The 13,504-nt window shown below is 52.2% G+C and overlaps 1 protein-coding gene across 6 annotated transcripts in view; it reads left to right on the top strand.

Moving 5' to 3' along the window:
• Positions 1-13,504, top strand: part of sdt (stardust) — a 660,846-nt gene that overhangs the window by 235,865 nt on the left and 411,477 nt on the right. The gene's annotated exons all lie outside the window — the stretch shown is intronic.

Here is a 13,504-nt window from a genome sequence, read left to right as displayed (position 1 = left end):
GGAAACATGGACTGGGAGAAAGAGGAAACATGGACTGCAAGAGAGAGGAAACATGGGCTGGGAGAGAGAGGAAACATGGACTGGGAGAGAGAGGAAACATGGGCTGGGAGAAAGAGGAAACATGGGCTGGGAGAGAGAGGAAACATGGACTGGAAGGGGAAACATGGACTGGGAGAGAGAGGAAACATGGACTGGGAGAAAGAGGAAACATGGACTGGGAGAAAGAGGAAACATGGGCTGCAAGAGAGAGGAAACATGGACTGGGAGAAAGAGGAAACATGGGCTGCAAGAGAGAGGAAACATGGACTGGGAGAAAGAGGAAACATGGGCTGCAAGAGAGAGGAAACATGGACTGGGAGAAAGAGGAAACATGGACTGGGAGAAAGAGGAAACATGGACTGGGAGAAAGAGGAAACATGGACTGGGAGAAAGAGGAAACATGGGCTGCAAGAGAGAGGAAACATGGGCTGGGAGAGAGAGGAAACATGGACTGGGAGAGAGAGGAAACATGGGCTGGGAGAGAGAGGAAACATGGACTGGGAGAAAGAGGAAACATGGGCTGCAAGAGAGAGGAAACATGGACTGGGAGAAAGAGGAAACATGGGCTGCAAGAGAGAGGAAACATGGACTGGGAGAAAGAGGAAACATGGGCTGCAAGAGAGAGGAAACATGGACTGGGAGAGAGAGGAAACATGGGCTGGGAGAAAGAGGAAACATGGGCTGCAAGAGAGAGGAAACATGGGCTGGGAGAGAGAGGAAACATGGACTGGGAGAGAGAGGAAACATGGGCTGGGAGAGAGAGGAAACATGGACTGGGAGAAAGAGGAAACATGGGCTGCAAGAGAGAGGAAACATGGACTGGGAGAAAGAGGAAACATGGGCTGCAAGAGAGAGGAAACATGGACTGGGAGAGAGAGGAAACATGGGCTGGGAGAAAGAGGAAACATGGGCTGCAAGAGAGAGGAAACATGGGCTGGGAGAGAGAGGAAACATGGACTGGGAGAAAGAGGAAACATGGACTGGGAGAAAGAGGAAACATGGACTGGGAGAAAGAGGAAACATGGGCTGCAAGAGAGAGGAAACATGGGCTGGGAGAGAGAGGAAACATGGACTGGGAGAGAGAGGAAACATGGGCTGGGAGAGAGAGGAAACATGGACTGGGAGAGAGAGGAAACATGGGCTGGGAGAAAGAGGAAACATCTCAGTAGTAGTAACCAGTTACCAGTAACCAGTTACCAGTAACCTGTCCGTTGACTCAACGACCAACCGTCTTGAGTCATGGTCGTTCATATTGTGCTGAGCTGACACTATTTCAAAACACCCACTACGGGGTACTGGCCAGCCGCCTAGTCAGTTTCACGAGTGTAGCCAAGGAGATAGGTACGGCTGCAGTTATTTCTCGAGTAACTTCCACGTTGTTAAAGTTTGTAAGTGTAGTTTCTTTATTGCTGATACCTCATGTCACTGTGTGCGACTCATTGAATATCAGCATTGTTCACCATGTTCATTTCTTTTCTCCTGTGCTTGCAGTTTGAGATAGTAGATTCGTTCTCCCTTGTTCATATTGCGTGTTATAGCGTTAATGTTTTTCAACCGGGGGGAGTCTTCCACTCCACCGAGTTTGTTCATTCCTCCAGTAAGAAAGAACTGATACCTTTATTCCAGAACAAACAACCTACTGGAAGGTTAGCCAGATGGACCTTGACTATCCAAGAGTTCAATCCCACCTTTGAGCATTTACCTGGCAAGTCAAATGTAGTCGCAGATGCCTTATCGCGACATGTTAGTATAGTAACTGCAGACCCTCCATTTAGTGCTGAAGATGTAAAGAATGCTCAACGAAAAGATCCCATGTGGTCTGGTGTGATACGATTCCTGCTCCAGGAAGATCTTATTCTGACTGTGAAGCCACCAGCTCCCATCAGTGACTTTCTCATGAACCAAGAATTACTGTATCGAACAGCCGAGTTGGGTACTCCAAGCAGAAGAGTATACCAGTTAGTAATTCCACAGTCACTAGTGAATGTAGCCTTACAGCTAGTTCACGATGTACCAGGTGTTGCACACCCTGGTATGGATCGTTCAGTAAAACAAGCCAGATTGAAATACTTTTGGCCTCGTATGGCAACTGATATTTCTGAGTATGTTAGGAAATGTAGTGTCTGCATGCAACATAAAGGCAATGCTAATGGTCCTAATCCAATCCAAGTGTATCCAACTACTAGCGAACCTTGGGAAAGAGTTGCGCTTGATTTGTTAACTAATTTTAAATGTTCCCTCCAAGGTAACAAACATCTGTGTGTTATGGTAGACCATTTCACCAGATATTGCGAGTTAGTTCCTATTGCAGATAAGACTGCCGAGACAGTAGCTAAAGCGTTTAAAGAACGCATTATCTGCAGGCATACCACCCCTAAGTCCCTAGTAACAGATAACGGAGGTGAATTCTGTAATGAAATTCTTGAAAAATTGTGTACCTTGTACAAGATCACTAAATCCACCATTGTTCCTCATCATCCTGCCAGCAATGGGTTAGCGGAACGAACCAATAAGAAAGTACTTGATGTCTTGAGAGCCACTATCAATCCCAACAGTGAAACTTGGGATGAAGTTATACCTGATGTGCAGTGTGCTATAAATTCTGCTTATAATGTTTCTATAGGTGACACTCCACATTATGCTGTTGGTCCTTATCGAGTAGTTGAACATATCACTGGTAATAAGTATAAGGTTAGAGAGATTAGTACTGGTCAGTATAAAGAATCGCATTTGGATCATATGAAGTTAGTATGTGATGATAATGATGTTCCAACCCAGACTAATGTGACAGACTCTGACAATCCTCCTGATCCTGTACTCTCTTCCTCTGATACTCAGTCAGACGATCAACCTGAATGTCGTTATTCCCTACGTACACGACAGGTATTGAGAAATCCTCAAGTATCATTTGTAACTTCCAATTCAGATTTGCCTCAAATGCAGCATGAGTTAGCCAATGCTACAGAGTTTGATCCTCCCAGAGATGACACCCATTCTGCATATGCCAATCTTACCCTAGCAGAGTTGGGGTTAAATGTAAATAACCTGTATAGATGAATAATTACAGTATCAACTTATCAGTATTCAAGAATTTTTTTTTGTGTTCATGTTCTCTCCGCATTCTGAGAGTTAACAGTCTAGATTTGCGTGCACCGAATCTGCCTTTCTGTTAAACACTCTTTCTTTGTATATATTCCTTCCTCAGAATCCGTAGATCACACGAATACAGATCGATCGATCAAAATTTTTGTTTTTATCACTTGTAATCTCAATGTTGAGTTCGTTGTTCATTTGTTGAGTTTTAAGTTGTACTATAGTATACCTTGTATTACATTACAGTTTCAGTTACGTAAGCTTTCATTCCAATGTTCTACTTATGTATCTATAATGTTTCATGTTGTGTACTTTGACATTGTATAGAATCAGCCCAAGCCGTATACCTGCCATCTCTAGTTTGTATTAGTTGTATGTCGGGACGACATACGTTAGCGTCGCCGAGCTCTCAGTAGTAGTAACCAGTTACCAGTAACCAGTTACCAGTAACCTGTCCGTTGACTCAACGACCAACCGTCTTGAGTCACGGTCGTTCATATTGTGCTGAGCTGACATTATTTCAAAACACCCACTACGGGGTACTGGCCAGCCGCCTAGTCAGTTTCACGAGTGTAGCCAAGGAGATAGGTACGGCTGCGGGCTCTGTCCACATATCAGTAATTATACGTATAACAGCCTACGTGAGTATTTCTACCCTAATCCACGTATCGAACTCCCACATGATAAACATGGGCTGCAAGAGAGAGGAAACATGGACTGGGAGAAAGAGGAAACATGGACTGGGAGAAAGAGGAAACATGGGCTGCAAGAGAGAGGAAACATGGGCTGGGAGAGAGAGGAAACATGGACTGGGAGAGAGAGGAAACATGGGCTGGGAGAAAGAGGAAACATGGGCTGCAAGAGAGAGGAAACATGGACTGGGAGAGAGAGGAAACATGGACTGGGAGAAAGAGGAAACATGGACTGGGAGAAAGAGGAAACATGGGCTGCAAGAGAGAGGAAACATGGACTGGGAGAGAGAGGAAACATGGACTGGGAGAGAGAGGAAACATGGACTGGGAGAAAGAGGAAACATGGGCTGCAAGAGAGAGGAAACATGGGCTGCAAGAGAGAGGAAACATGGACTGGGAGAGAGAGGAAACATGGGCTGCAAGAGAGAGGAAACATGGGCTGGGAGAGAGGGGAAACATGGACTGGGAGAGAGAGGAAACATGGACTGGGAGAGAGAGGAAACATGGGCTGCAAGAGAGAGGAAACATGGGCTGGGAGAGAGGGGAAACATGGACTGGGAGAGAGAGGAAACATGGACTGGGAGAGAGAGGAAACATGGACTGGAAGGGGAAACATGGGCTGGGAGAGAGAGGAAACATGGACTGGGAGAAAGAGGAAACATGGACTGGGAGAGAGAGGAAACATGGGCTGGGAGAGAGAGGAAACATGGGCTGGAAGGGGAAACATGGACTGGGAGAGAGAGGAAACATGGACTGGGAGAGAGAGGAAACATGGGCTGCAAGAGAGAGGAAACATGGGCTGGGAGAGAGAGGAAACATGGACTGGGAGAAAGAGGAAACATGGGCTGCAAGAGAGAGGAAACATGGGCTGGGAGAGAGAGGAAACATGGGCTGGGAGAGAGAGGAAACATGGACTGGGAGAGAGATTGAACATGGGCTGGGAGAGAGAGGAAATATGGGCTGGGAGAGAGAGGAAACATGGGCTGGGAGAGAGGAAACATGGGCTGGGAGAGAGAGGAAACATGGGCTGGGAGATAGGGGACACATGGACTGGGAGAGAGAGGAAACATGGGCTGGGAGAGAGAGGAAACATGGGCTGGGAGATAGGGGACACATGGACTGGGAGAGAGAGGAAACATGGACTGGGAGAGAGAGGAAACATGGGCTGGGAGATAGGGGACACATGGACTGGGAGAGAGAGGAAACATGGGCTGGGAGAGAGAGGAAACATGGACTGGGAGAGAGATTGAACATGGGCTGGGAGAGAGAGGAAATATGGGCTGGGAGAGAGAGGAAACATGGGCCTGGGGAGAGAGGAAACATGGACTGGGAGAGAGAGGAAACATGGGCTGGGAGAGAGAGGAAACATGGACTGGGAGAGAGGAAACATGGGCTGGGAGAGAGGGGAAACATGGACTGGGAGAGAGGAAACATGGGCTGGGAGAGAGGAAACATGGACTGGGAGAGAGGAAACATGGACTGGGAGAGAGAGGAAACATGGACTGGGAGAGAGGAAACATGGGCTGGGAGAGAGAGGTAACATGGACTTTGAGAGAGAGGAAACATGGGCTGGGAGAGAGGGGAAACATGGACTGGGAGAGAGAGGAAACATGGACTGGGAGAGAGGAAACATGGGCTGGGAGAGAGAGGAAACATGGGCTGGGAGAGAGAGGAAACATGGGCTGGGAGAGAGAGGAAACATGGGCTGGGAGAGAGGGGAAACATGGACTGGGAGAGAGAGGAAACATGGACTGGGAGAGAGGAAACATGGGCTGGGAGAGAGAGGAAACATGGTCTGGGAGATAGGGGACACATGGGCTGGGAGAGAGAGGTAACATGGACTGGGAGAGAGAGGAAACATGGGCTGGGAGAGAGAGGAAACATGGGCTGGGAGAGAGGGGACACATGGACTGGGAGAGAGAGGAAACATGGGCTGGGAGAGAGAGGAAACATGGGCTGGGAGAGAGAGGAAACATGGGCTGGGAGAGAGAGGAAACATGGGCTGGGAGAGAGGGGAAACATGGACTGGGAGAGAGAGGAAACATGGACTGGGAGAGAGGAAACATGGGCTGGGAGAGAGAGGAAACATGGGCTGGGAGATAGGGGACACATGGGCTGGGAGAGAGAGGTAACATGGACTGGGAGAGAGAGGAAACATGGGCTGGGAGAGAGAGGAAACATGGGCTGGGAGAGAGGGGACACATGGACTGGGAGAGAGAGGAAACATGGGCTGGGAGAGAGAGGAAACATGGGCTGGGAGAGAGAGGAAACATGGGCTGGGAGAGAGAGGAAACATGGGCTGGGAGAGAGAGGAAACATGGGCTGGGAGAGAGAGGAAACATGGGCTGGGAGAGAGGGGACACATGGACTGGGAGAGAGAGGAAACATGGGCTGGGAGAGAGGGGAAACATGGGCTGGGAGAGAGAGGAAACATGGGTTGGGAGAGAGAGGAAACATGGGCTGGGAGAGAGAGGAAACATGGACTGGGAGAGAGAGGAAACATGGGCTGGGAGAGAGAGGAAACATGGACTGGGAGAGAGAGGAAACATGGGCTGGGAGAGAGAGGAAACATGGACTGGGAGAGAGAGGAAACATGGGCTGGGAGAGAGAGGAAACATGGGCTGGGAGAGAGAGGAAACATGGGCTGGGAGAGAGAGGAAACATGGGCTGGGAGAGAGAGGAAACATGGGCTGGGAGAGAGGGGACACATGGACTGGGAGAGAGAGGAAACATGGGCTGGGAGAGAGGGGAAACATGGGCTGGGAGAGAGGAAACATGGGCTGGGAGAGAGGGGTGAACATGGGCTGGGAGAGAGAGGAAACATGGGCTGGGAGAGAGAGGAAACATGGACTGGAAGAGAGGGGTGAACATGGGCTGGGAGAGAGGGGTGAACATGGGCTGGGAGAGAGGGGTGAACATGGGCTGGGAGAAAGGGGTGAACATGGGCTGGGAGAGAGGGGTGAACATGGGCTGGAAGAGAGGGGACACATGGACTGGGAGAGAGGGGTGAACATGGGCTGGGAGAGAGGGGTGAACATGGGATGGGAGAGAGGGGTGAACATGGGCTGGGAGAGAGGGGTGAACATGGGATGGGAGAGAGGGGTAAACATGGGCTGGGAGAGAGGGGTGAACATGGGCTGGGAGAGAGGGGTGAACATGGGCTGGGAGAGAGGGGTGAACATGGACTGGGAGAGAGGGGTGAACATGGGCTGGGAGAGAGTGGTGAACATGGGCTGGGAGAGAGGGGTGAACATGGGCTGGGAGAGAGGGGTGAACATGGGCTGGGTGAGAGGGGTAAACATGGGCTGGGAGAGAGGGGTGAACATGGGCTGGGAGAGAGGGGTGAACATGGGCTGGGAGAGAGGGGTGAACATGGGCTGGGAGAGAGGGGTGAACATGGGCTGGGAGAGAGGGGTGAACATGGGCTGGGAGAGAGGGGTGAACATGGGCTGGGAGAGAGGGGTGAACATGGGCTGGGAGAGAGGGGTGATCATGGGCTGGAAGAGAGGGGTGAACAAGGGCTGGGAGAGAGGGGTGAACATGGGCTGGGAGAGAGGGGTGAACATGGGCTGGGAGAGAGGGGTGAACATGAGCTGGGAGAGAGGGGTGAACATGGGCTGGGAGAGAGGGGTGAACATGGGCTGGGAGAGAGGGGTGAACATGGGCTGGGAGAGAGGGGTGAACAAGGGCTGGGAGAGAGGGGTGAACATGGGCTGGGAGAGACGGGTGAACATGGGCTGGGAGAGAGGGGTGAACATGGGCTGGGAGAGAGGGGTGAACATGGGCTGGGAGTGAGGGGTGAACATGGTCTGGGAGAGAGGTGTGAACATGGGCTGGGAGAGAGGGGTGAACATGAGCTGGGAGAGAGGGGTGAACATGGACTGGGAGAGAGGGGTGAACATGGGCTGGAAGAGAGGGGTGAACACATGGGCTGGGAGAGAGGGGTGAACATGAGCTGGGAGAGAGGGGTGAACATGGACTGGGAGAGAGGGGAGACCATGTGCGGGAGGGGGGGGTGCACATGGGCTGGGAGAGAGGGGTGAACATGGGCTGGGAGAGAGGGGTGAACATGGGCTGGGAGAGAGGGGTGAACATGGGCTGGAAGAGAGGGGTGAACATGGACTGGGAGAGAGGGGTGAACATGGGCTGGGAGAGAGGGGTGAACATGGGCTGGGAGAGAGGGTGAACATGGACTGGGAGTGAGGGGTGAACATGGACTGGGAGAGAGGTGTGAACATGGGCTGGGAGAGAGGGGTGAACATGAGCTGGGAGAGAGGGGTGAACATGGACTGGGAGAGAGGGGTGAACATGGGCTGGAAGAGAGGGGACACATGGACTGGGAGAGAGGGGTGAACATGGGCTGGGAGAGAGGGGTGAACATGGGCTAGGTGAGAGGGGTGAACATGGGGTGGGAGAGAGGGGTGAACATGGGCTGGGAGAGAGGGGTGAACATGGGCTGGGAGAGAGGGGTGAACATGGGCTGGGAGAGAGGGGTGAACATGGGCTGGGAGAGAGGGGTGAACATGGGCGGGGAGAGAGGGGTGAACATGGGCGGGGAGAGAGGGGTGGGGTGAACATGGGCTGGGAGAGAGGGGTGAACATGGGCTGGGAGAGAGGGGTGAACATGGGGACACATGGACTGGGAGAGAGGGGTGAACATGGGCTGGGAGAGAGGGGTGAACATGGGCTGGAAGAGAGGGGACACATGGACTGGGAGAGAGGGGTGAACATGGGCTGGGAGAGAGGGGTGAACATGGGCTGGGAGAGAGGGGTGAACATGGGCTGGGAGAGAGGGGTGAACATGGGCTGGGAGAGAGGGGTGAACATGGGCTGGGAGAGAGGGGTGAACATGGGCTGGGAGAGAGGGGTGAACATACATTTTTATAAGAGTCAACATACACCTGGGAGCTGCATGACCAGTGTTGTGTTGACTCATTTAGTGTCGGTGGTGGTGCTGCTGCTGGTGGTGGTGATGGTGGGGGTGATGGTGGTGGTATTGGTGGTGGTGGTGTTGGTGGTGATGGTGGTAGTTGTGCTGGTGTTGGTGGCGCTGCTGGTGGTGGTGGTGGTGATGGTGGTGGTGTTGGTGATGCTGGTGGTGGTGCTGGTGGTGATGGTGGTGGTGGTGCTGGTGATAGTGGTGGTGGTGGGGGGGATGTCGAAAGTACGATGCTAGTTGCTATTATTATATTACTGTCTCTCGGTGTTACTGCGTTCTGGCGTCTTGAACCCTCTCATACCTACTCTTAAAACTACGTGTGGAGTTCTCTTCCACTACCTAACTTAGTTACAGCTTCTTAGCATCAAGACTAAGAAATTATATAATAACTTCCCTGTGTCTCAGCTGTGTGTTTATCGGTTGTCCACAGTACTTCTTGGCACATCTTCCTCACATTTTTAGCAACGTGTCTTTATCTACCTTGCCATATCATTTCAGTATTTTGTACGTACTTGTCATATCTCCTCTGGTCCTCTCCTCTAAGGTTGTTAGATTTGGTTTACCTGAAAGATACTTGAAGACAGTTTCGATGGTCACCGCCCTAGCGGCCAGGTCACAGCCCAGGTCTCTTGGTTGCTGACCTGATCAACCACTCTGTTGGTGCTAGCCACACGCAGTCCAACGCATGTACGGCTGATCAGGAATTGACTCGATGAACTTACGTTCTATGTTGAAGACAGACAAACGGATCTGTTGGCAACTCCCCTAATGCATGAAGGAAGGCAGTTGAAGAGCTTTGATCCCACTACACTTATCTAGTTATCTCTTACCGTAGTCATCTCGCCACTGCATTTCACTGGAGGTATCATGCACCGTCTACCATCTTCAGTGATCTCAGTGTACAAAGTCGGGATCAGACTCTCCAGAATTATTCATGTGTAACTTATAAGAACTCAAGAAGGAAATAGCGCTTTAGTAGGCCTACTAGCCCATGCTAGGCAGGTTCAGCTCTCACCCACACTCACTCATATACTCGACCAACTTGTGTTTAATGATACCCGAAGTCCAGTGACGTTACCTGTGGTTACGCTGCTCACTAGTGGGTTGTACAGTACTTTTAATGTTTCTAATATTTTCCCTTCCGAACGCCGTGTGTGTGTGTGTGTGTGTGTGTGTGTGTGTGTGTGTGTGTGTGTGTGTGTGTGTGTGTGTGTGTGTGTGTGTGTGTACTCACCTATTTGTGGTCGAGTCTTAGCTCCTGGTCTTAGCTCCTGTGTGTGTGTGTGTGTGTGTGTGTGTGTGTGTGTGTGTGTGTGTGTGCGTGTGTTTATATGTGTATGTCAGCACTTGTGTGTGAACGTGTGTTATTGATGTGTGTATGTCAGCTTGTATGTATGAACGCCTGTGTGTATGTATGTATGTATAGTGGGGAGAGGCCGGTTAAAAAAGAGTTTGTTAGCAAAATTGAGTTAACTAGTGGGGTAGGGAAGAGCCAGCCAGCCAGCCAGCCAGCCAGCTAGCCAGCCAGCCAGCCAGCCAGCCAGCCAGCCAGCCAGCCAACCAGCCAGCCAGCCAGTCAGCCAGCCAGCCAGCCAGCCAGCCAGCCAGCCAGCCAGCCAGCCAAGCCAGCCAGCCAGCCAGCCAGCCAGCCAGCCAGCCAGCCAGACAGCCAGCTAGCCAGCCAACCAGCCAGCCAGCCAGCCAACCAGCCAGCCAGCCAGCCAGCCAGCCAGCCAGCTTATGAGGACAGCATCCGGCCTAACTACCAGCAGTGGTTAACTAGCCAAGTGGTAAGTGGACCAGCTGGCCATCACACATTCTGGACCGACCAGTGGACCAACTGGCCATCACACATTCTGGACCGACCAGTGGACCAACTGGCCATCACACATTCTGGACCGACCAGTGGACCAGCTGGCCATCACACATTCTGGACCGACCAGTGGACCAGCTGGCCATCACACATTCTGGACCGACCAGTGGACCAACTGGCCATCACACATTCTGGACCGACCAGTGGACCAGCTGGCCATCACACATTCTGGACCGACCAGTGAACCAACTGGCCATCACACATTCTGGACCGACCAGTGAACCAACTGGCCATCACAAATTCTGGACCGACCAGTGGACCAACTGGCCATCACAAATTCTGGACCGACCAGTGGACCAACTGGCCATCACACATTCTGGACCGACCAGTGGACCAACTGGCCATCACACATTCTGGACCGACCAGTGGACCAACTGGCCATCACACATTCTGGACCGACCAGTGGACCAGCTGGCCATCACACATTCTGGACCGACCAGTGGACCAGCTGGCCATCACACATTCTGGACCGACCAGTGAACCAACTGGCCATCACACATTCTGGACCGACCAGTGGACCAACTGGCCATCACACATTCTGGACCGACCAGTGGACCAACTGGCCATCACACATTCTGGACCGACCAGTGGACCAGCTGGCCATCACACATTCTGGACCGACCAGTGGACCAGCTGGCCATCACACATTCTGGACCGACCAGTGGACCAACTGGCCATCACACATTCTGGACCGACCAGTGGACCAGCTGGCCATCACACATTCTGGACCGACCAGTGAACCAACTGGCCATCACACATTCTGGACCGACCAGTGAACCAACTGGCCATCACAAATTCTGGACCGACCAGTGGACCAACTGGCCATCACAAATTCTGGACCGACCAGTGGACCAACTGGCCATCACACATTCTGGACCGACCAGTGGACCAACTGGCCATCACACATTCTGGACCGACCAGTGGACCAACTGGCCATCACACATTCTGGACCGACCAGTGGACCAGCTGGCCATCACACATTCTGGACCGACCAGTGGACCAGCTGGCCATCACACATTCTGGACCGACCAGTGAACCAACTGGCCATCACACATTCTGGACCGACCAGTGAACCAACTGGCCATCACACATTCTGGACCGACCAGTGAACCAACTGGCCATCACACATTCTGGACCGACCAGTGAACCAACTGGCCATCACACATTCTGGACCGACCAGTGAACCAACTGGCCATCACACATTCTGGACCGACCAGTGAACCAACTGGCCATCACACATTCTGGACCGACCAGTGAACCAACTGGCCATCACACATTCTGGACCGACCAGTGAACCAACTGGCCATCACACATTCTGGACCGACCAGTGAACCAACTGGCCATCACACATTCTGGACCGACCAGTGAACCAACTGGCCATCACACATTCTGGACCGACCAGTGAACCAACTGGCCATCACACATTCTGGACCGACCAGTGAACCAACTGGCCATCACACATTCTGGACCGACCAGTGAACCAACTGGCCATCACACATTCTGGACCGACCAGTGGACCAACTGGCCATCACACATTCTGGACCGACCAGTGAACCAACTGGCCATCACACATTCTGGACCGACCAGTGAACCAACTGGCCATCACACATTCTGGACCGACCAGTGAACCAACTGGCCATCACACATTCTGGACCGACCAGTGAACCAACTGGCCATCACACATTCTGGACCGACCAGTGAACCAACTGGCCATCACACATTCTGGACCGACCAGTGAACCAACTGGCCATCACACATTCTGGACCGACCAGTGAACCAACTGGCCATCACACATTCTGGACCGACCAACCAACGGGCCATCACACATTCTGGACCGACCAGTGAACCAACTGGCCATCACACATTCTGGACCGACCAGTGAACCAACTGGCCATCACACATTCTGGACCGACCAGTGAACCAACTGGCCATCACACATTCTGGACCGACCAGTGAACCAACTGGCCATCACACATTCTGGACCGACCAGTGGACCAACTGGCCATCACACATTCTGGACCGACCAGTGAACCAACTGGCCATCACACATTCTGGACCGACCAGTGAACCAACTGGCCATCACACATTCTGGACCGACCAGTGAACCAACTGGCCATCACACATTCTGGACCGACCAGTGAACCAACTGGCCATCACACATTCTGGACCGACCAGTGAACCAACTGGCCATCACACATTCTGGACCGACCAGTGAACCAACTGGCCATCACACATTCTGGACCGACCAGTGAACCAACTGGCCATCACACATTCTGGACCGACCAGTGGACCAACTGGCCATCACACATTCTGGACCGACCAGTGAACCAACTGGCCATCACACATTCTGGACCGACCAGTGAACCAACTGGCCATCACACATTCTGGACCGACCAGTGGACCAACTGGCCATCACACATTCTGGACCGACCAGTGGACCAACTGGCCATCACACATTCTGGACCGACCAGTGGACCAACTGGTATCCTGAGGTTTTGGTAACAAAAGTATGGAGGATATATATTGTGTTTGGTTAAGTAAATGTGAAGTGAGAAGCAGGAACTGTCAGAGACGGGAAGACAGGAACTGTCAGAGACGGGAAGACAGGGACTGTCAGAGACGGGAAGACAGGAACTGTCAGACGGGAAGACAGGGACTGTCAGAGACGGGAAGACAGGAACTGTCAGAGACGGGAAGACAGGAACTGTCAGAGACGGGAAGACAGGGACTGTCAGAGACGGGAAGACAGGAACTGTCAGACGGGAAGACAGGGACTGTCAGAGACGGGAAGACAGGAACTGTCAGACGGGAAGACAGGAACTGTCAGAGACGGGAAGACAGGGACTGTCAGAGACGGGAAGACAGGGA

This window comes from Cherax quadricarinatus, chromosome 20, assembly GCF_038502225.1.
Source record: "Cherax quadricarinatus isolate ZL_2023a chromosome 20, ASM3850222v1, whole genome shotgun sequence".
In the NCBI taxonomy this organism is placed as follows: Eukaryota; Metazoa; Arthropoda; class Malacostraca; order Decapoda; family Parastacidae; genus Cherax; species Cherax quadricarinatus.
This window is presented reverse-complemented; position numbering and strand designations above follow the sequence as displayed.